This window comes from Amblyomma americanum, chromosome 9 (genome assembly GCF_052857255.1).
Source record: "Amblyomma americanum isolate KBUSLIRL-KWMA chromosome 9, ASM5285725v1, whole genome shotgun sequence".
Classification (NCBI taxonomy): domain Eukaryota; kingdom Metazoa; phylum Arthropoda; class Arachnida; order Ixodida; family Ixodidae; genus Amblyomma; species Amblyomma americanum.
In genome coordinates, this window is record NC_135505.1 from 111,701,923 (window position 1) to 111,727,909 (window position 25,987).

Consider the following 25,987-nt stretch of genomic DNA (forward strand, 5'->3'; position numbering starts at 1 on the left):
CGTGCACTGATATCGCACAGTACACGGGCGCCTAGAATTTCGCCTCCATCGAAATTCGGCCGCAGCGGCCTGGATCGAACCCGCGTCTTTTGGGCCAGCAGCCGAAAATTCTGTTATTACTACAGGTCCTTGTCAAAAACATCACATAAATCTGTTGTGACGACAGAGTTTTCTGTTGTGTTTTTGACTGGGATTCCCATATAATTATCTGTTCACCTGACTTTCCTATACTTAAGTGCGGTCAGTTTTTAAAAAAAATTTCGCGGCACTCATCTGAGAATTCTCGTCACCTTTATCCTGGCGGCATCTCTTTTGACGAAACCGTATAGCGCACCGCGCATCACCATTTATAGCGATCCCTGCTGCAGTATATTCGTGTGCTTGGCGAGAGTGCGACGCTCTCTGAAAAAAGAAAGAAAAAATCTTTCTTTCGCGTCCTGCATTACAACAGTATACAATTCCTCAGCGGCTTTCTCGTTGTCTGCGCTCGCAAAGGTTGTTCCCATCTCACCGCACCGTTCCGCCGCAGTTTCCGCCATAACGCCCGCCTAGCCCCTCACTCCGTTCAGGTTGAAACGTGAGTTCTGTAGCTCACGGCGTGACGTATTCACGCGCGCGCCAGCGTGAGAAGAAAAAGAAAAAAAAAAACCCGCTAGCTTTGGCGGCATATACCTTCGTGCAGCTAGGACGACTTCTCTGCGTTATATTCCTGTTCCGGGTTTCTGTTGCAGACGAAATGAAGCTGACGCGCTCGCAGCGGTGTTTTTTTTTTTTTTTCGGAAATGCGCTCAAACCGAGGCCTCTCGTTTTTCTGGTGCTCTGCTTCTTGTTTTCTCACTTAGACGCATCACTCCTCTCTCTCTCTCTCTCTCTCTCTCTCTCTCTCTCTCTCTCTCTCTCTCTCTCTCTCTCTCTCTCTGTGAGTCTGTAGTGAGCATTCGCGTGAGGTGTTACGAATGTCTGCTTCCTGCTTGCCGTCGTCTGCTCCCGTGCGAGGTGTCGTCTGCTGTATAGTCACGCAGACGGAAAGGAAGAAGGAAAATCCGCCCGCTGTTTTCTTCTCTAAAGTGCGGGAAAACGTCGCCTTTTTGGTGCTTACGACATTCGCGTGCCATACTTCACTTTGACGTACTTCTTTGTGCGAGTCTGCACGGTTCGTCTTGGGAAGAAGCCGAAGCTCTTTTGTACCGCTTTGTAAGGTCAGGCTGCAGCCGTGCTTTCTCAAACCATGGTGATTCTTTTTGCCTGCTTTCATTCTTGCGGGTAGGGGAGCGAAATGTGGCGATTCGCGTCGTCTGTTACATTTTTTAATACTTTCTGCCAATGCTCCTTTTTTACGTATTTATTTTATGCTATTTAGAAAGATAGTGCCAGCCTGAGTGCCAGACTTTGTATGCAGGAGTAGCCGTAACCGGTATCACTCCAGGTTAAGGAGAAGCCTTTGCCCTGCAGTAGGCATACTAAGGCTGATGATGATGATTATTATTATTGTGATAATTATAAGGCTTACAAGGCATACATAATAAGGCCGGGAAAATTTTCGTATGTGGGTTCATAACAAATCACCATAAATACAAAACAGGTATTACGTCCTCATTATATCTCTAAGACCTGCGTAAAGGTTCATAACCTTGTCGTTGGCGCTTTTTGACCGCAGCTGCTCCTTCGTGACCAAGAACTGTCATCACCGTCACTATCACCGCCGCCGCCATAATCACCATTTCCTTTCCACACCTTTTACTTTCCGAGTAGACGTTCGCCGGCAATGCTCAACGCAACAACAAGGCGAGACGAGGAGTTTGCGCCACAACCTGTTTTTCTCCAATAACCGGAGGTCGATATCAGTAAGCCGCGAAGTAAACGCAAACACGTTTAAAGCAGCGCCCTCTGCACAAGATGGCACGGGGGAGAGATCTAGTGCCGCCGGACGCAGGAAGCGAATTCTTCCTCCCCGTACAGGTCTCGCGTTTACTGCAGCAACCAATCCAGTCTTCGTGACACGCCTGTCATGTCGTCGAGCCTCGGGCTGTTATGAAATGCGAGGCGCTCAGTCCGACGCCTCGGCGCGTATGGCTATCGAAGAGGGAGAGGATTTCGACGACAGTATAGGAGTAGCCTCACGCGTGATTTGCTTTAAACCTGCTCTTCTTGCACACTGATTGGTCGCTAAGCTGCCGTGTCTTCGGCCGTGCCCCGCAGACATGTCTTGCGTATATATGTGTATATAACTACTTGCAGAACTGGTTGTCGTCGTCTGCGTCCGTCCGCGGTGGCGTGTTTGGATTGTCGTCTGCTGCGCGCAGCCACGCGTCGTCTGCGTGTCGGCTGGCCGCGCTGCCGATCGTCTGCAGACGTGGCTTTCGAGCGAGTCGTCTGCGGAGAAGCCCTGGTGGAACGCATTGCTGTGCACGGAGTGACTGCGCATGCGTTGTTTGAACTGGTTTGTCGTTGTTTGAACTGGTTTGTCGATTGATCAGTTGCATAACTGTCCTTAGGCCGTGTGCGTCGGGAAGTGGGCGTTGATTTTTTTTCCCGGAAGTCCGCGCGTTTAACGAATTACCATTCGTCCGTGTTCCCCTGATCTTTTCGTCGTCCGGATAATCACTGGCGCTACGCCCACTGTAGTATTAAAGCTTTTTGTTCTAATCTGCTCTTGATCCACTGCGCCGGCAGCGCCTACGCTATCCAGGCAGACTTCCTAATCTCGTCTCCCCACCAGTCTCTCCCGCCGCTTTCTGATACGTTTTTATTTTCCTTGGAATCCACTCCGTTACTCTGATGGACCATCGGTCATATCGCATCTGCATTAAGTCCCTTCGCCGTCTTAACTTAGGCCGCCGCGGTGGCTCAGTGGTTATGGTGCTCGGCTGCTGACCCCGAAGACGCGGGTGCGATCCCGGCCGCGGCGGTCGAATTTCGATGGAGGCGAAATTCTAGAGGACCGTGTGCTGTGCAATGCCAGTGCACGTTAAGGAACTCCATATGGTCGAAATTTCCGGGGCCCTTCACTATACGGCGGCCCTCATAGCCTGAGTCGCTTTACATTAAACACCCATAAACCCATAAACGGGCTAACTTCGGCTAGGAGATGATTAACACGAGTTTCTTCTCTGATCAGACACGTTTTACCGATGCTCAAAACTCTTCGTAGACGTCAAACTTTCTCTCCAGCTCAACGAGTTTTCCTTCGTCTGCTGCAGCTTCGTGTGTCTGTCGTCTGCGCTTCTTCTACAGGCGGGCGCTCTGGAAAAGAAAGACGTTTTCCCCGTGACAGGGTTCGTTCGGGTCTCGTCTCTTCGTGACTCACACGCCCCTTGAATAGGAGAGGAAGCGCCCCCCCCCCCCCCCCCCCCCTTAGTGGTTGAGAATAGACAGCATATTCTTTCGTAAGCTCAGGCATGCGAGAAAGTTGCGCGGTCAAGATCACGAGATACGGCGGAGTGCCTCGGAGCATCCTGCGGAGCTTGGCATCTTCCTGCCCGCATAAAGGGCGGTCGCTGTTTGTGACGTAACGTTTTCGCGCAGCGCTATTGTGCGCTTGGCCGGACGAGACTTGGCGCGGTTGCGTCACGTCTCGGGCCTGTTTCTTCAGGTGCGCTGGGACGCCTTGAACGCTTTTCTCGCCTCGTTCTTGAGAGCCAAGGGGACGAGAGCTGCAACATTGGAATACGGGGCAGTGACTATACTGGATCGATCGCTCTGACTGTAGACGACACTGCGCAAATACGCCGTACAGACAGGCCTTGGATCGCCGTAGATGCTGTCGCTGAGAAGTAATAATAATAATAATAATAATCCGTTTTTTGGGCGAAAGGAAGTGGCGCAGTATCTGTCTCATATATCGGCGGACACCTGAACCGCGCCGTAAGGGAAGGGTTAAAGGAGGGAGTGAAAGAAAAATGGAAGAAAGAGGTGCCGTAGTGGACGGCTTAGGAAAAATTTCGACCACCTGGGGATCTTTAACGTGCACTGACATCGCACAGCACACGGGCGCCTTAGCGTTTTTCCTCCATAAAAACGCTGTGAAGTGCTAATCGACGTTTCCGACATGTGTGCTTTCTTTCGGTTGTCGACTGTGAATAACTGCTTATACAAGCAGCTATGGAGATGGATAATCCTTGCTTCGACAAATGCAGCGATATAGAATTGTTCTGCGCTAAGGACGGTGCTCGGTTGTTCTTTGTCCAGGAAACGAATGAGTCAGCGGTAACTCTGAAGCTGTGCTTTACCTCATTTCGTCAGACGCTTCCGCTTGCTTCAGCATGTACCGAGCACAGAGTCGATAGACTGACAGTAGAGCTAGTACACACACTATCCTTCAGTGAGGCACACTAGACGTGAGGCGGACTGCACTGTTGCTTGACTAACGCAGCATCTCGCGTACTGCTGCCCGGTATGCGACAGAGGGCGCTCCAAATGTCGCTTTCCATTCTGTAGTCATCGCTTTCCCGCGATCGATGCTCCGACTTTAGCCGTATATAGATGAGTATCTTTAATCCGAACTCGTTTAATTAGAACTGCCGGTTTATGCGAACGGACACTTTGCTCCCGTCAACGTGCACTCTATTAAAATTAAGGGCTTTGCATAAATCGATTTCCGCATATTTCGAACAGATCTTCGGGGTATGGTTTCAAAACGCCCAGTTGTTGCGCGTGGCTGAGGTGCTTGCCTTTAATTTCACGCTCGATTCATTTTGACTTTATTATAGCGACCGCGAGGGAACAAAGATTAATATCTGGCACCTCTACGCACTTAGCGCGCTTTACCAACGCCTTGCGGCAGGATGTCACAGCGACGCGTTTTGATGATCGCATTTTCTAAATTAATTGCCTTGCTGTTCACGGCAGGTGCACCTTTTCTTTAATACAACACGCGCGCTGGAGTGATTTGAGCTCTTGTTCCAGAGAGATGATGGAGAGGTCGGCTGGTGGAGCGTCCCTTCCTCTGGCCTTTCACTCCGCAGATTATCGGAGACACTGTGACATAATTAGGCACAGAAGCTACCGACTACTTAATAGATATACCTGTAATAAGGGAGTAATTATTAGCATGCACCGAAGCTTAGCCACACCGTGTTGAGCATCATTTCGGCTATCTTTCTTTTAGTCTACGGCCTGTTTAATCGACCCTCGAATCTGCCCGGTTGCGCAGTACCTCACGTCGCCTGTTGCGTGCTGAACGCGCCGACCATACGCATAGATGGCGTGCTTGTGCGAATCGAGGACCCCCCCTTCCACCGACTCCTCTCTGCCTAGCGTCTCGCCTTCAGTGCAGGCCATCGCTCCAGAGTTGCTCGCGTCAGCCGGTCATTCTCTGCGAGCTGCTTGTTACGAAGGGCTTCTATAAGTGGAGTCCCTTGTGGGCGCGTCATGGTTGCATAGCTGTGCGCACTCGGCATACCACGAGAAAGAGGGGGGGGGGGGGGTGGCCCACATAATATGCAGATCAAGGCTCGTCCGCCATATAAGCGGCAACAACCAGGACGCTTGCCGGCCCCTTCAATTCAACTACACCCCCCCCCCCCCCCCCCCGCCCACTTCTGCCTCAGGGAACAAAAGGCTGTTAAGCTGCGACGCGCATTTATTTCTCGCGTGGCTACGTCGTGATTCTTCGACCGGTTCCGCCGGGCGTATTATTTACAAGGAGTTTAAAGCTGCCTCGCATGCCTGCACGCACGCGACTCACGTGGACGCACGAAGATGTACGGTCCCGCCTCTTGGACATCGCCGAGACCCCGCCTCTACATAGACGGAGGATTGATCGGTAGTCATCCTTCATCCGATTCCAACGGTCTTACAGTCAATCAGGAACCTAAGCGTTGCAGCCTGGTTACGCGCTACCTCAGGGTCTACAAGCACGCAACCGCGGTGCTAATGTCTCCTCTGCTGCTTAAGGAGCTACTACTCATGCGGATGCTGTGCTGGTCAAGATTCTACCAGGTAATCAGGACATGCCGCTGCAGGGTGGAACGGGCGTGTCGGCCTATATAAAAGTACAGGACGAGTTGAGGATAAGAGGAGGAGGAACTTGAAATGCAACGAAAGGTCCTATGTTACAACACCAGGACAGCTCCGACGTGCATAACACCAGGAGTAGCCGGGGCGGTGTTGTGATCCGGTTAGCTCACGAGTTAGGTCCGTTTTGAGATTGGGCTTGAGACGGGAGCTGGGCGGTGCTACTTTGAATAAGGGAACACTATTTTGCTCTGCAATTAGGGGCAAATTTAAGGGCTATTCTTGATATGGGTGGTCATATCGCTTTGCTTGAAACTTATTCGTCAGGACAAAAGAAAATGGAGTCCAGCAAGTTCTTTTCTACACACATTATCGCTTGAGTGGGGCACCCGTTCGTATCAATGTAGGGTAATTTAGAATATGGTGACGCTATCGCCCCCCCCCCCTCCCCATTCCCCTAACCGACACCGTCACCCTATTTTAAAAGTAATTTATGTCATACATCACGTGACGCGAATTACGCGTGCGCCCCCTTTGTTCCTTTCTGGCCGCCGCGATGGCTGAGTGGTTACGGCGTTCGGCTGCTCACCCGAAAGACGCGGTTTCGATCCCGGCCGCAGCGGTCGAATTTCGATGAGGGCGAAATTCTAGAGGCCCGTGATTTGTGCGATGTCAGTGCACGTTAAAGAACCCCAGGTGGTCGAAATTTCCGGAGCCCTCCACTACGGCGTTTCTCATAGCCTGAGTTGCCTTGGGGCGTTAAAGGTGCGCTAAAGAGGAATCTGAACTCGTCTTTTTACCGCGGGAATTCTGTCTACACGTTCCGGGAATTCTTAGAAACTTCGAATTACTGTCCTGTGCAGCCGACTGCCCTAATTAAATCGGATTAAATGTCCCGTCTGCCGCATTTTTTTTTAAATCAACGCGGTAGGTAGGAGGAGTCAACGCGTCAGCCAGTTCCGTGGCGGCTTGCCGCTCTGCCATCGGCGGAGTGACACGTAATTCAAAGAGTCCACGTGTATTTTTATTTCCGGCGGCCTGGTTTGCGGCTATATTGTCTGACTGAAACTGTTTATGCACAGAAAACTAAAAAAACAAAATAAAAGCGATAGCGAAGCCGCTACTAGACTGGGTGAAAGCCACGCCACGCGTTGGTTGACTCCGCCTACCTACCGCGTTGAGTTAAAAAAAAAAAAAAGGCGGGAGCCGGGACGTTTAATTCGATTTAATTAGGGCAATCGGTCGCACAGGACAATAATCCCAAGTTTCTAAGAATGCTTGGAACGTGTAGTAGAGTTCCCGCGGTAAAAAGACGAGTTCAGATTCCTCTTTAGTGCACCTTTAAACCCCCCTAAGCCCATAAGTTTGGACACAAACCTGGAAGATTCAAAACAAACCATCGCAGCTGCAGCCATCTCTGAGGACAATGTTTGCGGTTAGGTGCGCTCTCGGCATGAACCCACCTCTAATATGCCATCGAGTTCTGCGCTTCGATCGGTTTCTCCCCTCTACTTTCAATCGAACGCAGGCGTTCCCTTTGTGGCCGTTGTGTCTGTTATCCCCAGGTGGCGCTCCAGATCGGCTCATCTGCAAGCTAAAGCAGCCTCGAAATGAACTCGCGCGTGTGCTCTCTTTCGATCCTCCGAGAGACTCTGTGGGGGGTCCCCCCGGTATCTCATCTCCCGCCGACTAATACGACGCCGCGAGTCTCTGAGCCCCTTCACGCGAATGTAAATATTAAGCCGCTGAGAAATGGGGCCCGAGATAGCGGGGTATACGCTACCACAGGGACGCGCTTCAATCCTCCTTTGCTCGCGGTGCAGGCGGACAAGGTGGTCGCTGAACATCACAGCAGTATTTCATTACAAAAAAGATTGATAGTTACACTTTTTTTAAACACTAACAGGTAGGTTGTTCAGGCGATCGGTCGAGTATCGACACGAGAGGGCAAGCGCCCCTGTCATTTCTTGCCCCGTCCCTCACGTTGAGGGGAGGGGGTGATAATGATCACTCTGAGAGGTTTTGTGATGAGGCGTTCACTATACAGGGGTGGATTTTTGGGTTGCTCTTGGATAGGGTAGCCCCATTTAAGACATGTATTGCTTGGGCTTTTTTTTTTCTCAAAAAATGGACTTCAGCATAGTTTTCCTATGCAAAATTTCTTGTTTGGAGCACCTCCTCTACCCGCCGCGGTGGCTCAGTGGTTAGAGCGCTCGGCTACTGATCCGGAGTTCCCGGGTTCGAACCCGACCGCGGCGGCTGCGTTTTTACGGAGGCAAAACGCCAAGGCGCCCGTGTGCTGTGCGATGTCAGTACGCGTTAAAGATCCCCAGGTAGTCGAAATTATTCCAGAGTCATCCACTACGGCACCTCTTTCTTCCTTCCTTCTTTCACTCCCTCCTTTATCCCTTCCCTTACGGCGCGGTTCAGGTGTCCGCCGATATGTGAGCCAGATACTGCGCCATTTCCTTCCCCCCCCCCCCCCCAAAAAAAACAATTATTATTTGACCCCCTCTCCCTCTTTAAATGGGCCCTTAATGCACTAGCCGCCCCGAGTTTACGGCGTTCCGTGCGGGCTGCCTGAGCGAACGTCGTGTTGATGGCTTACAAGAAAAGCCTGCAGTGTTTTTTTAAGGGACTATGAGGAATCATTGGTATTTAAGTGAATGGCGATGTGGCATAGCCGCTGGTGACAACTACACAAGTATTTTTTTTCTATTTTATAAAGGATACGTTTTCTGTGAAAATGGTCTCTATATCTTTAGGATGCCGTAGTCTTACCTATTGAGGCCAACTTCAGCTTGTCTTCTTTGTCCCTTAAAGCACATCTTTGCTTGTTCTGTCTGCTTCCTCTGCCTAATCCTTTAATATTTTGCTTACTTTTCCTTTACTTTCCGAGAACTGATTGCACCTACTGAATGCTACTGACTAGATCTTTTGGATGTCCATTCAAGTTTTGTTTATGTCTGCTCGTTAGGAAAATAACCATCTGCAAATTCAGAATACGAAGCATTCTCAGCAACGCGCGGTGATTTCGGCGGTTCTGTCTTTCTCACTTCACTGACTTTGCAGCTTCTGCATAAACTGCCTAGGATTCCTCAGTGAGGGGATGCGTGGCCCTTGAAACAAGGTTCGAAAGGCCTGCCTCTCTCGCGTGGAATTTATGAGTGCATTTATGAATACCGGAAATAGCTTACGGCTGAGACGCCGCCGCGCGTAGGGGGATAGACGGAGGAAGCACGAGAGGCATTTCGCGTTGGAACCTGTGTACAGCACGGGGCCTTCCCCGTGTTTTTATAATGCGGTGGAGATGCAATTGGGCTGCTTTCTGTGACTCCAGATTTTGAAATCTCATTGTCAGTGGGTACGTACTGCCAGTGATATAAATTCCTAGGTAACGCATTAAACCCGCAAAAGTTACCGGACTGTAATTTAGAATAAAACAGCGTGACCTGTGAAGTACTACACAGCCTCTAAGTGCCCACAGCAAGCACTACGGAGGCTTGCTCAGGCCTTGAAAGCCACCGAAACCAGAGTAGTAGTTGTGCGATGTATAATATAGGTACCGCGGTCATTGACCCACAGGGTCGGGCTTTCTCATTTCTTTAATATTAATAAATTGGTTTTGGAGGAAAGGAAATGGCGCAGTATCTGTCTCATACATCGGCGGACACCTGAACCGCGCCGTAAGGGAAGGGATAGAGGAAGGAGTGAAAGAAGACAGGAAGAAAGGTGCCGTAGTGGAGGGCTCCGGAATAATTTCGACCACCTGGGGATCTTTAGCGTGCACTGACATCGCACAGCACACGGGCGCCTTAGCGTTTTTCCTCCACAAAAACGCAGCCGCCGCGGTGGGGTTCGAGCCCGGGAGCTCCGGATCAGTAGGTGGTGGTGGTGGTAAAAACATTTATTAATTATAGAGAGAGGTGTTGGGGTCCGTGACCTGAAGGGTCACGCCCTTACAACCACTAGGTGGAGATGCCTAGTCAGGCACCCCATTGGCGGTTGCCGCAGCCCGGGCACGCTGCGTTAAGGCCCTTTGGGACTGGAGGGTGCAGCAGCCGGACAGGGTCGCCTCCCAGTCCTCTCGGGTGGGGTTTGGGATAGGGGGTAGGGATGGGTTCTGCTGGCAGGCCCACACCATGTGGTAGGTGTCCGACACCTCCCCACAGTGTGAGCACCGCCCGTCGAATTGAGGATTGAAATGCTTTAGAGTTGCCGGGCACAGCATCGTGTTAGTGAGCAGGCGCAGGAGTACCCGCTCGTTGGCCTTCCCCAGCCCTTTGCAAGGAGTGGGAAGAGTTTGGTGGGTGGATTTGTAGTAATCGCACATTTCCTTAAAAGTGTAAACCGGATTGAAATCGGAGTCCTGGTCATCGTCGGGTCCTGAGGGAAACGCCCGGAGAGAGAGCGCGCGGGCGGCGGCGTCGGCTGCTTCGTTTCCGTGGAGGCCTTGGTGACCCTAGCCACTGAGCCCTAGCCACTGAGCCACCGCGGCGGGTTTTATTCTTATCTCTTTTGGCGCAGTTTCTGTGTAAGCTCCCCCCCCCCCCCCCTACTTTGCACTCGGCTACTGTCTAATGCAGAGCCGTGACCCCCGTCCTTGACACCTTCTCGGATTCGGAAATTGTTCTCGTCGTCTTCGCCTGTGCTGTTCCTCTCCTAATTCCCGGGGCGAACGCAGTGCGCGCAGTTTCCTTGCGCTAAACCTTTGGCGCATGCGCACGGTGGCGGGGAGACCGTATGGTCTATGCGGCCGTTTCGCCAGCGGCGGTGTGAATGTGTGTCAAGGAATTACGCAGTCATTACGACTACCGTGGAGCCACCGAGATGCGCTGTCTTCGCCGTTGCATATATATATATATATATATATATATATATATATATATATATATATAATATATATATATATATATATATATATATATATATATATATATATATATATATACGTGTGGGCTAGAAAGGGGGGTATAGAGGTGAAGGTAAAATTTCGGCTCCGCACTGGTATATGTCCCGCAAAATTTTCTAGAAAAAAAAAACATTCTCGAAAAGCCTCAATTTCGTCGCGGTCAAAGCATGTGCTGTTCCACGAACCGGATGGTGCGCTTTGCACTTCGAAGCCTTAAGACCCCACCCGCGACAACAGACGACTGTATTTATTTTCAGTCGATTTTATTTTCTCTCTTTCTGCGGGACGTGTGCAGTGCACATTCACGCAGCGAGCGAATCGAACTTCTTCATGGTTTGTATGTTCTCAAACCTTAGCATGCGGTGCTATGACGTGGTATAGTGTAGGACGTGAGGGGTGGGTCTAACATCAGTGCGTACTTGCACACGCAAGCCATGCATGGTCTGTAGTCGGGTACAACTTAAGAACGCAGCAGGTTTTCCCCGTCGAAGGACACCCTTCCAGCCAGTGGCGTCGGCTGATTCTCGTGACCCTTCTAGCGTGACAACGCAAGGAATCTCGCCTCAGTGGAAAGAGGAAAGGGATTATCTTTTTTCATCTACCACTTCCTGCTCTGTCACGCTAGCAGGGTCATGAGGATCGGCCGACGCCATTGGCTGGAAGGGGGTCCTTTGACGGGCAAACGCAGCTGCTTTCTTGAGTTCTATCCCACTATGGGAAGATCGTGGCGTGTCCAGTAGCCAACCAATGGGGGCTCGGGACCGACCGGACATAGCGTACAGCTTGTCTGCTGTCCGTAGTCGGTATACTTCACCCCGCATCTTTTCTCCAGTCCGCTGATGTTGCATTTCCGTCCACACTACACCTGGCTTGTGGGCCTGACTGTTCCAGACAGCCTTCTGTCTCTTCGTACTCTGAACTGAGCAGCGATGGACATTTCATCCAAAAACTATACTACTGCCGCGGTGGCTCAGTGGTTAGCGCGTTCGGCTACTGATCCCAACCTCCCGGGTTCGAACCCGACCGCGGCGGCCGCGTATCGATGGAGGCGAAGCGCAAAATGCTCCCGTGTGTTGTGCGATGTCAGTGCACGTTAAAGATCCCCAGGTGGCCGAAATAATTTCCGGAGCCCTCCACCACGGCACATCTTTCTTCCCTTCTTCTTTGCCTTCCAGGCGTGGTTCAGGTGTCCGCCGAGATGTGACACAGATACTGCGCCATTTCCTTTCCCCAAAATCAAATTTTCAATTTATTGCGAAAAAAAAAAAAACACAAGCCTCCTTCCATCGCATCACGCGTGATTACAGGTGTTGCCCTTAGCACAATTCGCAGTAAGCACACTACTTCACCGCGCTCTTCCATCGGCGTGTGCTACCAATAGCTCTCTTCCGGCATCGCCCCTTCATTGCGCTTCCAAATCACGTTCCCGCCAGGGCACCATTCGATAGCCATCTCGGTCCGATCGGAAATTGGTGCCGCGTTCGAAGTAAGGCTAGCCAGTGCACTGACCAACGCGTCCCTTTGGTGTACTTGTTGAATAGAGCGCTCCATCGGATGGAAAGGACGGAACAAGTAGAAAACAAGATGCAGCCAGTGAAGCGAGAACACGGGAAGATACGGATCGAAGGTCAATCGAATTACGAACCGCTGCGTGGCCCATACAGGTTTAGCCGCGCGCTCGTTTCCCAATTCAATCCTTCATCCAAGGTCAGCACGGTTCTTTCGAAGGTGAAATTCACCAACCTCGTATCTCATTCAACATTTAATGATTCGCTTCCAGTCAGTTCGAAGTGACAGATTCGTCATCATCAGAAGCAGCAAGAGTAGCAGCCAGCTTACGTCCGCTGCTTAAAACAAAAATGCTCCCACATTGGTCCTCCCTAGAATAAACAAAAAGATACGCTTTCTCCAATGAGAGCTTTCCCACTCGAGGTTATCGGAAAGATTATGATGACAGTAATGGGCATGGTTTTTTAACCTTGTTACTGATGCCACGGTGCAAAAATAATCAATACAGTTTTGAGGCGCCAGTAGTTGGTTGTGGGTATTATAACCTAACAAGAACTGATGTAACCGGGTAGTCAGTATGCTGCATAACTGCGTTATTTTATTTATTTATTTTACCCGTAATACCGCGACCACGTCTCCGACTGGCCTGATTTCGCTGTGAAAGCAAGCCGGCGCTAGTTTGAGACCGAAAGCAGATCGCTGCGTGTGTGTGCGTAGGTCAGGCCAGATATGGGACGTTGAAAAACCATGTCCATGTGTGTACCGAATCAACGACGCTCACGTCTCACACACACAGCTCGTTGTCGCCAACAGCGTAGCCGGCCTACGCAATCCTTTTAAAGAAGCTCCAAATCGTCCTAGTGCAGTGCATGCCCTTTTGCGACGGGTATACATGCGAGTCGATAGCCCGTCTGACTCCTGCAAGAGGAGGGACCCCTTTTGAGGAAAACCAAGCGTGGTTTGGGTTCATGGTTAACGCGTACGTGTCTCCTGTGCTCTCGCGAGAGCTCCCTCGATAATCGGCGCAGAGATCGACTCACGCCTCGCCTCGCACGTGACTCCTTCGGAAAGGCTTGAGAAACACAGAAGGTGGGACACGTTCTCTGGCAGCAAGCAGGCAGTCTCGTGCGAAGTCACGGTTCGCTATTCACGCGCACGCGCAACCCGACCAGCCGCCTTCCCCGGCAGACACAAGCAGCGCGCGCTTAGCCGTCGCACGTTCCGCGAACGAAATTTCTTTCTTTTCTCTCTCTCTCTCTCGCTCTCTCGTTTCCTCGCGTGCTGTGGCTTGCTGCGTGCGATGTGTGCCAATGGCGGCGGCCAAACAAGCTTCTCGCTCGCGCCCGTTGCTTTCGCGAAGGTCAGGATGGCACGAGAGACTGCGCGGGTGGGAGAGGGTGGCGAGGTGATGGGGCGAGGGCTACGAAAAAGTGAGAGGCTCGTTTTCGAGGTGTTTTCCATCGAATGACGACGCTGGGAATAGACTTTCATTGGCTGAGGCAGGAGTGGCGTTATTGTTCAATTTTTTTGAGCCGGTGCGCCACGTTGTGGATATAAGGAACGATGACTACCTCCATTCTTTATAAAGCTACAGAAGCTGGTAGCGCGTGTGGACAGGAGGAATGAGGCATGTAGGAGGAGGTGTACCATAGCGCATCAGGAGCCATTGGTTGCATGTGCTGAAGGCGTGGTGTACTCAATTCCTCTTTCGTGCGGAGAATTTACTGTTCTGCGCATGGCCGCAGGCGCGTCGCTATGCCTCTATGCCCCTAATCGATAGGGTCCCCCTATTTTAAAAGCAACTAATATTCGCCTGGTTCTTCGGGGTTCTCGATCGCGGTGGACTGATACACAAGACTAGCGATTCACCCTCTGCGCAGGTTGGCTTCCGCGGACACTGTTAAGTCCAGGATTCGTAGACACCAGTTTTAAATCGGAGGCAGCTGTGGAATATTGTAAGGTACTAGAAATATTGACGGCAATGGCCCATTCTTCCGATGCGTAGAAAAATCGCTCTTTTAAAGTAGTCCATCGCTCGCACCGACTATAGCTGACTGCCATAGAAAACCAGTGGGGAACATTTAAAACGTTGAGAGTTTTAGTTTCACGTACGTAGAGGCTTCACGTACGTAGAGCTCTTACGGGTGACCAGTGCGCATGCGCAGAACGCAAAGGGTATGCGCGAGTCTCACGTGCGTACGTGAGATTCGGATTTTTACGTTGCGGTCTTGGCGTTGCTTGCGTACGTAGCCTTGACAAACATGGCGGCGCCCTGCCCCCCGCTTCACAGCGATAACAGCTTCGTCGCTAATCCCTCGCGGCTATATCGTGTTCTAAACTGTTGTATTAGCCTTCGATTTGCCCACTGTTACCCTCGCATAAGGTTTCAAGCGACAAATAGCGACAAATGTTGACTGTTACAGTGGAATCTGACGATGTATGCAAAATTGCTTTCATAAGCAACATATCAGACACTGTGACGTTGTCTGATATGTTGTGCTTTGCTGTAGCGGGAGTGCAGCACTCTGTATTCAGTTTCCACCAGTGCAATATCCAATAGACTGACCCAACTCGTTGTAATGTTCGGATACCTTCAACAGTCACGATTGTCATGTGACCATGCATGCCTTTGAAGCTAGACAGGACAGCAGGTTTTTCGTGTCCGCAACGCGCTGGGAACGACTGTGGAATGCGGACGTCACAGTAGCACGACATCTACATAGGCGTCTTGCTTTCGTCCACGCCTCCAGCTGCCTTCTCAAATCTGACAGCTTGGATTCGTTACGTTGTTGCCTCTCCTGGCAGTGAGTCCTCTGGTTTTAGGTTTCCTTAGCTATTATCTATAATTGCACAAGAAGCGTATACCACGTCGATGCGCTTGAGTTCGGGTTCTGAACGGAGAGCACTGCGACCCGCTCGTCCTGCAGCCGTCGACTCCGGCAGAAAGCCCGTCTTCTGCATGCCTAATGATCATGAGTCACGCCCGTGTTCTGTGCGATGTTGTCAGGGCACGTTAAAGAATCTCAGGTGGTCTAAGTTAATCCAGAGCCCACCACTACAGCGTCCCTCACAGCTCACGAGCTTCGGTACGGCAAATCCCTCATGTTACACCGTGTCACCTTCCATCCAGCCACACAGTATGTATACGTTGTTCGACTCAACTACTAGAATTGAAGTCGCCCCCCCCCCCCCCCCCCCCACCCGCCTTTATTTTGCTCAGTCCGCATTCTGATCGCAGAACGTCGTACTAGCGTCAACGTAGTAAAAGTGTGTTGATTGGGACGTTAGTAACTATGATCACCAGCTAGTGTACGATCGCAACACTGACCATCGGTCTTGGCAATAGTCGTATACAATTAAAGAAAAAAGCGGCTTTTCCCCGTCGAAGCAACCTCTTCCAGCGAATAGCGTCGGCCGATTCTCGTGAACCTGCTACGCGTGAGTAGCGTGACAATGCAGGAAGAAGACCATCCCCGAAAACGCAGGAAGGGGACCATCCCCTTTATGTTCGTGAGGATCGGCAGGCGCCATTGGCTGGAATGGGTTCCTTTGACGGGGAAAAGCCGCTTTTTTTTCTTGAATTGTATTCGACTGTAGTGTTTTGCGCCGAGCGAAAAAAGTGGCGAGGTTCGGAGCGAATACGAGGTGAGGCCTGGTCAGCGTGCGGCGCAAGCAGCAGGGATCCACGCTTGTACAACGTGCCAGCTCACAGAGTCTAGGGTCATGACCCCACTGTGCGTGTACAAAGCGGGCGTCATCGTCGCCGCCACCGTCAGCAACAGCAGCAGCGACCTCCCTTCTCGTGACCGCGCAGTACACAACACCACAGACCTTGGAACTCCCCCGAAACGTTGGGCAGCGGCCTCGGATCTTCTTCTTTCGCTGCTCGCGCAAGGTTTCCGCTGTCGTCTCGCTGCTTCTGCTGGCGGCGCGCTTTTCGACACCCTCCTCGTTGCCTCACGCTCAGATTCGTGCCTGTGACGTCACGCGTTGCTCGTCTCGCCTCCTGTGCCCGGCCTAATGGCGCGATCCCGGAGTTTGCGTGTGGTGCGTGATGCGGCAGCCGGAGCGGGAGTACGCAGTGGCAGATTCAAATTACGCAAACGGCGAAGGTTGGTGGCATCACTGGACTGGGTTTCGTGGAGTACACTGTGTTGAAGGGGCGGTGAGGGAAGGGGTCCATAGAGCACTGGCCTCGTCAGTGTACTGAGGGGACTATGGAACATGGTACCAGCGCATGAAACAAGGACAAAGGGAGAAGAAAGACAACTCGAACGCCGTCTTTCTTCTCCCTTCGTCCTTGTTTCATGCGCTGGTACCATGTTCCATAGTAATGCAAACCAACTAGCCCAGATGTCTACCCTTAGTGGCGTACTGAGGGGAGTTCCACGTCGACCATATAGTGAAAAGGGTCATAGTTCGATGGCTTGGTCCGTGCACTAAATCGAGTTCCACGTGGACAATGGAGGCAAGATCTTCACGGTGCATGCACTGGCTTGACCAGGGTATTAAAGAGGTCGGCAAAGTTCAAGTACCGATTAATGAGCAATAGCCTGTTACAGGAAGCCCGAGGGTACCTATACGCCTGCAAAGGAAATGATATGCAGCTGCATTGCCGCACCATGGATGAAATCTGTCCGTTTCGAAGACTCGATAAATATGCCCGACCTTTCTTTGCTAGGTTTATGGCTGTTGTTGGGTGGATGTTCATAAGTAGCTGCTATGCTGTTCTGTGCACGCTTCAGGCCGGTACTGGCAGATTTTGCAAGTATTCGTGGCTACAGAAGCTGTATCACATGCCCTCCAAATTCACAAGGACCGCGAGAAACCTGTGGGCATCTGTTGAACATTTATCTTCATGCTTAAGTCCAGCAACCTACCATTGCTCAGACGGTTGAGGCGTTATTCTTGTAAGGGCTTTGTAAGATTATATACCGTGTCTGCGTGTACCAAGTTGACCTGCCGAAGGAGGTCCTCATCTTAGTTGCGACGTCATACGAGACCCCTTATTTCTTCGAGGATTGAGACTGCAAATAAGCTGGTCTTTGCAAACTGGTCTTAACGCTTCTGGATGTCGGCACACTCACCGTTCGGATGAGGCAATCGCAACAGCTTTCCGCCTGCACTACTTTAGAACAGCCCCGAAAATTTCTACCGACAGCAAGCCTTAGAAGGAGGAGCTTTTAGAAGTGATCGTTGCACACGTTTTTTTTCTTCTTTTTTTGTACTTGTGTTTTGAGGACTAGGGTGGCATTCCAAGGATAGCCTCCCCATGCATCGCCACAGTGAATGCTGCACTGTACGGAACACTAGGCTAATGTAACACGGGCTACGTGAGCGCGCATATACTTTCTCTGCTGTGTCTCAGCATTCCGAAAGACGCGTGCCTCGACTCAAAAACGCAAACAACGCAAACGTGCTCTATCTCGCGCGCTCGTTGTGACATCGGTGCACGGCCGTTCCAGGTGAAGCTCACCCGGACAGTATACGTGTAAATGCGTTCTTCCGCCCTCGCATGCGTGCCCTTTCCTCACCTTGCTTCGGCTGTCGCAATTTGTGGCGAGGAGGAGCGGTGATTCAAGGCCTCCCCTCTGCCAACCACCTCACGACTACGGCGGTTCAAGGTGCGCTAGGCGCCTGCCAGAGCCGACGCCGCCGCTCACCTCATCATCCCCGTCTTTCCTGCTGGCTTCCTTTCTGCGGCCGCTTCCGTCCGCACGCTTAGTAATATGCCCTCGGCAGTTTAGTACGGCCTGCTCCTGCCGCACGGGGTTTTCCGCCGAGGGTGTACAGACGCTGGCGGTTCGAAAGGAAATGAATATGATCGGCGTGCATTTTCGGTCACTCCCAAGTCACGTGCGAGAAGTACGCTTTGCATCGATAGCCGCGTGAGGGACGTTCTGGGATGTGAACGTCTTTTCCGTCGTAATATGTCGTAGACTAAAACTACCGGGGCTCACTTTCTTTCTCAGTGAGACTGTTGTCCAATTGAACTATAGAACCATTACGTCCGGGCCGTGACAAAAATCTCAGTGGACAGTATGTAGACTCTATAGATTTTCTATGTACTGCGTAGAAGTTTTGTGAGGGGAGAGCGGGCGGCTATAGTGTGTGCCACCTTTCGTAACGTGGTTCGGGCTGGATCCTTGGTGGCCCGGCTGAGAGAAAGTTCTATGGTGCAATAACCTCGTACAGGCTTCGTCATATAAATGTCGTACAATTTATATTACACTGTGTGACATTTGTATGACAAACTGTAATTGCATCATACAGCTTTTTTCACCAGAGGAAAGGGGGTGATATTGGTTCGGAGACGTTGGTGAATGTTGCTGTCGCTGTTAGCTCGCACCGGAGCTCTCTAGGTAGCTTTCTTTTGAACGCGTACTCTCATTTGTCTTCTCAATTTCACTGCAGAAGTAGTAGTAAATTCGACTCATGAGTGGGAATCGCGTATTTTCTTTTATATGGCTGGTACCTGTATTCAGCGCGCTCTTTAAAAATTTCCGAGACCTGCAGAACGGGCATGGTGTGTGCCGGATAGCAAGCTGTATCCGACAAACGCACTTACGATGGCCTCTCCGACGCTTGTTTTGAAATGACTGAGCACTCAGTTGCGAAAGGCCGCTTAGTAGCCCGGTCACGTACTGCTGACAAATGGAGTTTTGGTGCCCGGACGTGCGCTTTCTTGAAACCCGTAGCGTGCCAACTTAGACAACAACAAAAAACGGTGTAGCTGGAATCTACTCTCTCAAGGAACATCTGCAAATTTTCAGTAGAATGTCAACAGATGCCCGTTGCAGGTCGGTTGAATGTGGAGGGATATTTCAGTGAGCATATCCGCGCATGCTGAAGGGCGCAGCTTCGTCTTGTTGGCGCTGACTGGAGCGCTTTTACGTATTTTGACCAGAAGAAGAACTTTGCTAAAGACAGGGGTATATATCACGCTCCTAATAAAGCTCGGTACTTATTGGCTAATATAGCAGCTTGGCAAAACCCCGGTGGCCAGACAGCTGTGACCAGGACGCATGCTCAAATCATGTCATTATTACCGACCGTGTCTCTCCTCGCTTTAGAACTTTAAAAACGGCCCAACTTTTCGCCCTGACTGAATGAAAAAGCCTGACAGCAATGCGTACGAACATGTGTGCCCAAATCCCCTGGCTCATAGCTGATGACGATGACCGCAAGATGAACGGTGTAGACCGTGAGCTTAGGAACGCTGGCCTTGTAGTCCTTCGTCGAAATAAGGTTCAGCCTATTAGAAGTGTTTCGTCCACTTTGCCGCTCTGCATCTTTGGAAATTGGCTTTCTGCCTGATCCCACACAAACTACGGCTCATTAATTTTTCAACCGACGTCGCGATACCACAGTCTGCTTCTCTGCGAGCCCTGCGGCGCTTCGCGCTAATTACGCGTACGTCGCAGCAATTGGCGTCCGCGACAGGATGCATTCCGTCCCCTTCGTTTCGCACACTTCTCGTCCGCATGCAGGGTCCCCGAGATTGCCTTTCGTCGCTCGAGCGACCTACCTTTCCTCATCTCTGTGGGAAAGGTTGCTGCTTTCACCACCGATGACACATTTTGCTAGGGCCACTACTCTGGCGCCTCCGAATGGCCGTATACTTTCCGCGTGCTAAACACCTCACGCTGATATGGCGCTTGTCGACGCGCCGCTAGTCGTGTGGCCTATCTGGGGTTGGATCAGTGCTGTCTATGCTGCCCGGTGTTAGAGGAAGGGAATCGAGCACCCCCCCCCCCCCTACTTATGTGTCGCTAGAGACGAAGCCATGTCGAGAGGAACCGTGGGGTGTTCCACCATGTAACATAGGACACGCCTTGGGCTGGTTTGATTGGAAGAAACGTGGGAACGTGCAGATAACACGATTCGGCTACTCACGTTGGCTGTGGGTTCCTTTGTACTGTCACGGGCGAAAACACGACACTACAAGTCGGTCTTGGCAGCGGTTAGAACACACTGTTGGCCTTCTTGCTGGCTGCATGCGGAAAACCAGTTTTTTGCCAGCATACAAATCCATCTAACAGTAATACAACTCGCTTTGTAATATGAGCGGCAGGTTTGTATACTGCGTTTCGCCGAGAAACCGTGATTTTTTGCTTATACCCGCTATTTGTGAGGAAGCACGCAGATTCACTGTGTTGCCCTAGCAGGCCTTGTTAACTCACCCTAAAGACCTTTCTGAAGCGGTCACAGTTCCATTTACTGCAATCAGGCACTGATGCGAGGGTTCAAAGACAGATCGGTTTGCTCGTTTGCCCATAGAAATGTCTGCGGGATGCTGTCTCACCCCGTTCCGTGTCATGTTATGGAATACGGCGCAATTTACGTGTGTGTGCTCGTATACAGTACCGTGGCGTCGGTAAAAACTGCTTGCTGATGTTCACTGAGGCGCGCTCACACGACTTCTGCTTAGGAAAAGAGAAACTGATTCTTTCATATCACTGCATTTCCCCTCTTCTTGCGTAAGACCGTGGTCCTGGTGCTCGGTCTTCATAAGGCAAGAAAGCGGCATCAATGGAGGAGTGACGACTTCGCGCATTAGCGGCCGTCATATGATTGAGCTTTCTCCTCTCGCCTCTCCTTGTGCCTTTCTGTTTGTAGCCGCTTAATTGCTCCGATACGAAAATAGCCTAATTGCCTCTTCTGAGGCTGGCTGCAATCGGCACATTAATTAGTGCGGCTTGAAGGGAGGACGGTGTTTTTCTGCGCAGGCGCCATCTTCTCTTTTTTTTTTGAGTATCAAGGATCTAGAACGCAGATAGGAGATCGCGAGAAACGTCGACCGTGGCCTGTGGGACAAATAACGACTGAGCTAATACTCCGCCATATATACTCTCTGAAGAAGTGCGTTGCGCCTTTTTTTGGCCGACTTCGCTTTTCTGCTGGCCCGGTTTAGAGTTATTGGACTCTTATTGGACTCGGGAAGACTCGTGGTTTAAGGAAACAGCGGGCTTTGGGAAACGGCAACTCCAAGTACACCCACATGAGTTCTGTGTCGTGTATGCCTGGTTCGTTAGTTCCTGAAGACGCTCTGCGGTAGCGACTTCTTCACGCCTGGTGTCTCGATGCCGAAGAAAAAGTGCGAGGAATGTTCAAAAAGTTGCACGTTCTGTGTTAACCTTTTCTTGTTATAGATGGCGCTTTGAAGTGAGAGCTTGTTATGTCCTCTTTCTCAGGAACGGACACCTTTTTCGATATTGTCCCCGCCAGCTTAGGTCCACTTCATCGTCGCCTGCGTCAGGAGCAAGCTGTAGCATTAGAGGGACGGCTGCTACCGACGACACCTATACGGCGCACTAGACCGCGGTCACCTCCTAGTCGGAATTCAAAGCTTATTCTCTTTTAATGTTCTTTCATTTTAATTAGCACAGGTGTTCCTCTGAGACAAGGTGTCCGCATTGAAATTCAGTGCATGAAATACATTATATTTTCGGTGACGTTCGGTTCGCCTGTGTCCGGTCACTTTCGGTGTCGTGAAATGATGTCAACGTCCTTAGCTATATAGCGCTTCAGTACATCGACTTTAGAGTAAGCCCACATCACCTTGATAACAGAGGAAGAACACCCGTGTGTTTACAGGCGTATACGGATGATAACCTTGAAGAAATTGTGGGCATCCATAGGAGCTCTGTGAAGTGAAGCGCTATGCGAAGATACTCTACTGCGTATGGAAATAACTCTCAGGCTTCCAGGTAATTCAGGCATATCAGCGATTACCCTGAAACTCTTTTTCCTTACCTCTTCTTATTCTCCTCACCGCCCTTATATATGTTTGACGGCAGCAACGCCACACATCTGTGCACTAGAAAGTTTCAACCGCCTCCGTAGCTGCAAGCAGCGACACCTATCGATCAATTATGCGAAATATGTGGGTTGCATGCGAGGTTCTTCTCTTATAAAAGTGGTCTATAGATAGTCTATAGACATCTCAGAACTTTTGCCTTCCTATAGATATTTCTTTTTGTCTATCATAGTCTATAGACTGTCTATAGACAAGTCTTCTAAAAACCATAAATATATAGATTGTCTATAGACTGTCTACAGCATTTGTATTGCCCCTAGACTGTTCTCTAGGATTTGTCTATACACAGTCTATATACTCTACAGACAGAAGTCTATGAACAGTCTATAGACTGTCTAAAAATTTGTTGAGGGTTCTTCCAGCCGGTGGCCTCGCTGCGTGCGTATTATGTTTTTTTCCTTTATATTTTCCCGAGGCAGCCGTGTCCTACCACGAGCGTGGCTGGCAGCAGACGCTGCCAGGTGGCGCCGTTGGTTCGCTGCTGACAAAACGCCGAATGCCCTCGCCTTCAAGGCTTCCCCATCCGTCTTCCCGCTTCACTAAGCGTGGGGCGGCGCCTCCTTGCGCGCTAAGCTTCCTCCTTTCTTTTTTTTCCCTTTATTGCGTGCACCGTGCGCAGTTGTTACCCTTAGAGGCCTACGAAAACACCGCCAGTTAATGCCACACTAAACGTGGACAATTGAGATCGGTATGTGCCAGCCTCAAGAAAACTTCGAGCTCACATCTGCAGTTATTCAAAGCATTGACGGTATATGGCCGACTTCCGTAATGCAGAATTTCTCTGCAGCTAAATATTTGGACATAGATTCGCTTCTTGGTAAAGTGTACCGCACTGTCGGACGAAAAAGTGCTGTATATAAAAGTATGCAGGGTGCTTCACCTAAGACTTCACACAATTTTTAAATTCTGGATTTTTTAGTTAGAATAACGCTTTTTTCGGCACAGCGTTGTAGTATATCAGAATATAGCTAAGACGTGCTAACTAGCAGGCTGGTTAACTAATATTGATTAGTTTTTAATTATTACTGTTGGGCTCCTAAATTACTGAGATGAGTGTAGCGCACCGTAAACCATATCCATATCAGCTTTCAGAATAATGTAGTTACCCTCGGCACTGTGGCCCAATACATTTTGGCTATTTCGACGAGTTACTTGCACTGGAGAGGTTTCTTTGCCTGCAAGCTTCTCAAAAGCGCATGTATTTTGGCGCCATGCAGCCAGAATTTGTTGGGCCACAGCGCCGAGGGTAACTGCGTTTTCGAAATTCTAAAAACTGATATGGATATTATGGGCTACGCGCCTCTTGATAATTGAGGAGACTAACAGTAATAGTTAAATATTCAATATTAGTTAACCAGGCTGCTATTTAGGGAGTCTTAGCTGTATTCTGATGTACTACGCCGCTCATGATATGCCGAAAAAAGCGCTTTTTTAACTATAAAAATAATAATAATTAATAATTGGTTTTTGGGGAAAGGAAGTGGCGCAGTATCTGTCTCATATATCGTTGGACACCCGAACCGCGCCGTAAGGGAAGGGATAAAGGAGGGAGTGAAAGAACAAAGGAAGAGGAGGTGCCGTAGTGGAGGGCTCCGGAATAATTTCGACCGCCTGGGGATCTTTAACGTGCACTGACATCGCACAGCACACGGGCGCCTTAGCGTTTTACGTCCATAAAAACGCAGCCGCCGCGGTCGGGTTCGAACACGGGAACTCCGGATCAGTAGTCCAGCGCCCTAACCACTGAGCCACCGCGGCGGGTTAACTATAAAAAGCCTAATTTAAAAACATCTCGTAAATTAAGTCTTAGGTGGAACACCCTGTTTGTATATACCATTAGGGCTTCGTTTAGACTTCAGCACAGGGCCATTTTCTGCCAGCGTCTCCTCTCAAGGCTGATGATGAGCTGGCTGTTTTCATTTGTAGAGCCAATCCAATCGGCTCCTTTCGATCACTATCTCTCCTGATTGGCGAAAATGGCAGGAATTAAGCGTCTAAACACCAGTGAGCAACGCAACGGCGGGTGGCAGTATACATCCGTCGCTGTGAAATGTGCTCAGGGAAAAAATTGTCCCTATAGTACATTCGCTCTAGCGTGACTTAAATGCACCGCGACACTTCCTGAATTTATGCATCACTGAGAAAAGTGGGCAATGTGCTGTGAAAACTTATTCAGCGAAGCATTTTTATTTTATTCATCACACTTCGGTCTGAAAAATATCGTTTGCGCGTGGTTGTCGCTGGCGTTCGTGATCCGAGTGACAAAGCCATGTATCGATCACTATCGCGATTTCGAAAGCTTGACTCTCTCCTTTGGGTAGATGTGTGGAGGCGCTGCGAGGATATTTTAGGCGCTTCGAAGTCGTGTTTTGAAATTTAGTTTTTTTTTGTACATATACTCTACCTGAGTTGGAGAAAAAATGGGAATTTGAACGCATCCTTGGAAAAGGAGCGTCGCCACGGGGGGGGGGGGGGGGGGGGGGTCAGGAGGTCTCTCCGCCGTCCGGTTTCGCGATAGTGGTGCCCACGACTTGGGAGGTTTGAAGGAAGGAACGAACGCAGCATGTGAAACTAAGGGAGCGTCTGGTTTTAGAACCAAAGCGTGTGCTACACAGTGTCGGAAAAGATGTATGCCCGCGAATAAATATGCGGCGAGACACTGATTTAGGTGCGGTCCCAGTCGAAACTGAGTTTTTATTTATTTAGAGGCGTGTGTAGAGTGCTTGAATTGGCTTTTCAGGTTACCGGCCCATAGATTTGAAGAAAACCTGTTGTATTGTAAAAAAAAAGCTTTAGCTCTTCCTCGTGACTATGGCGGAACTTCGCAGCAATTTTCTGCCTTGGACCAATATTGGACAAATCTTGGACCAGCCTTGGACAAATCTTGGACCAGCCTTGGACCAATATTGGACCAGCCTTGGACAAATCTTGGACCAGTCTTGGACCAATATTGGACCAGTCTTGGACCAATCTAACAAACTCTGAATTCAAGAAGTACTTTCTTCTCATGCGCAGCAGAGGCCTCAATTAATAAGGACTCGTTATTGAGGGAGTTGAAAGTGGTCCCATATTGGCGTTTTGTCCTATACGTCAGGACGTTTTATAATTGAGGATTTTTTAGAAATAGCGACGCTGATGTTACAATTTTATGCAATTTTTTTGTAGTATATTTCCTTCCAATTTGTAAACGGCATTGTCTATTGTTTTCTTTTTAACCATCTGCCTCACTACTGTTCTTCTGGAAATTTTTGTTTACATAAATCCCTTAGAGGAGAAACCCATTCAGCATTGTGCTCTGGGACTCCCTCATGCAAACTGTTTACAATCTTACTGTGAATCGAGTGAGAAAATTTTAGGATTTTTGTATAAAACGGCTCGCCGGGTGCAGTCTGAGAGCAGGATGATATTAATGTAAATAGCAAGAAGACGCTGCAAACTCACTGCTTCAACGTTTCTAGCTTTCGTATACTTTCGGCAATTATCGAATAAAACTCTATCACCTGAACTGCAATTCCGCTTGCGTCGACTTTGTCGCTAAAAACTGCGAACAGGGTCCCTTTGTGCGGTAACAACGACGAGACAGACGCGACATAAGTTTTAAAATAAATACAGAGCGCGAAAAAACTAGCTGCCTTTCACTTTTCCGCGCCCTGTTTTCCCTCCATTATGTGTATAGTTTCGGAGTCGTTCCCGGTTTAAGCGGTCGCGCTAAAAGTACCGTCGAAGCGAAGGCATGCAATCTGGAAGATCGATTGCCTCTTGCACAACGGCCTGTTATCTCGCAGAGAAAT

The 25,987-nt window shown here is 50.1% G+C and overlaps 1 protein-coding gene across 6 annotated transcripts in view; it reads left to right on the plus strand.

Moving 5' to 3' along the window:
• MESR3 (misexpression suppressor of ras 3) overlaps positions 1 to 25,987 on the plus strand; it is a 214,952-nt gene that overhangs the window by 182,965 nt on the left and 6,000 nt on the right. The window lies entirely within an intron of this gene.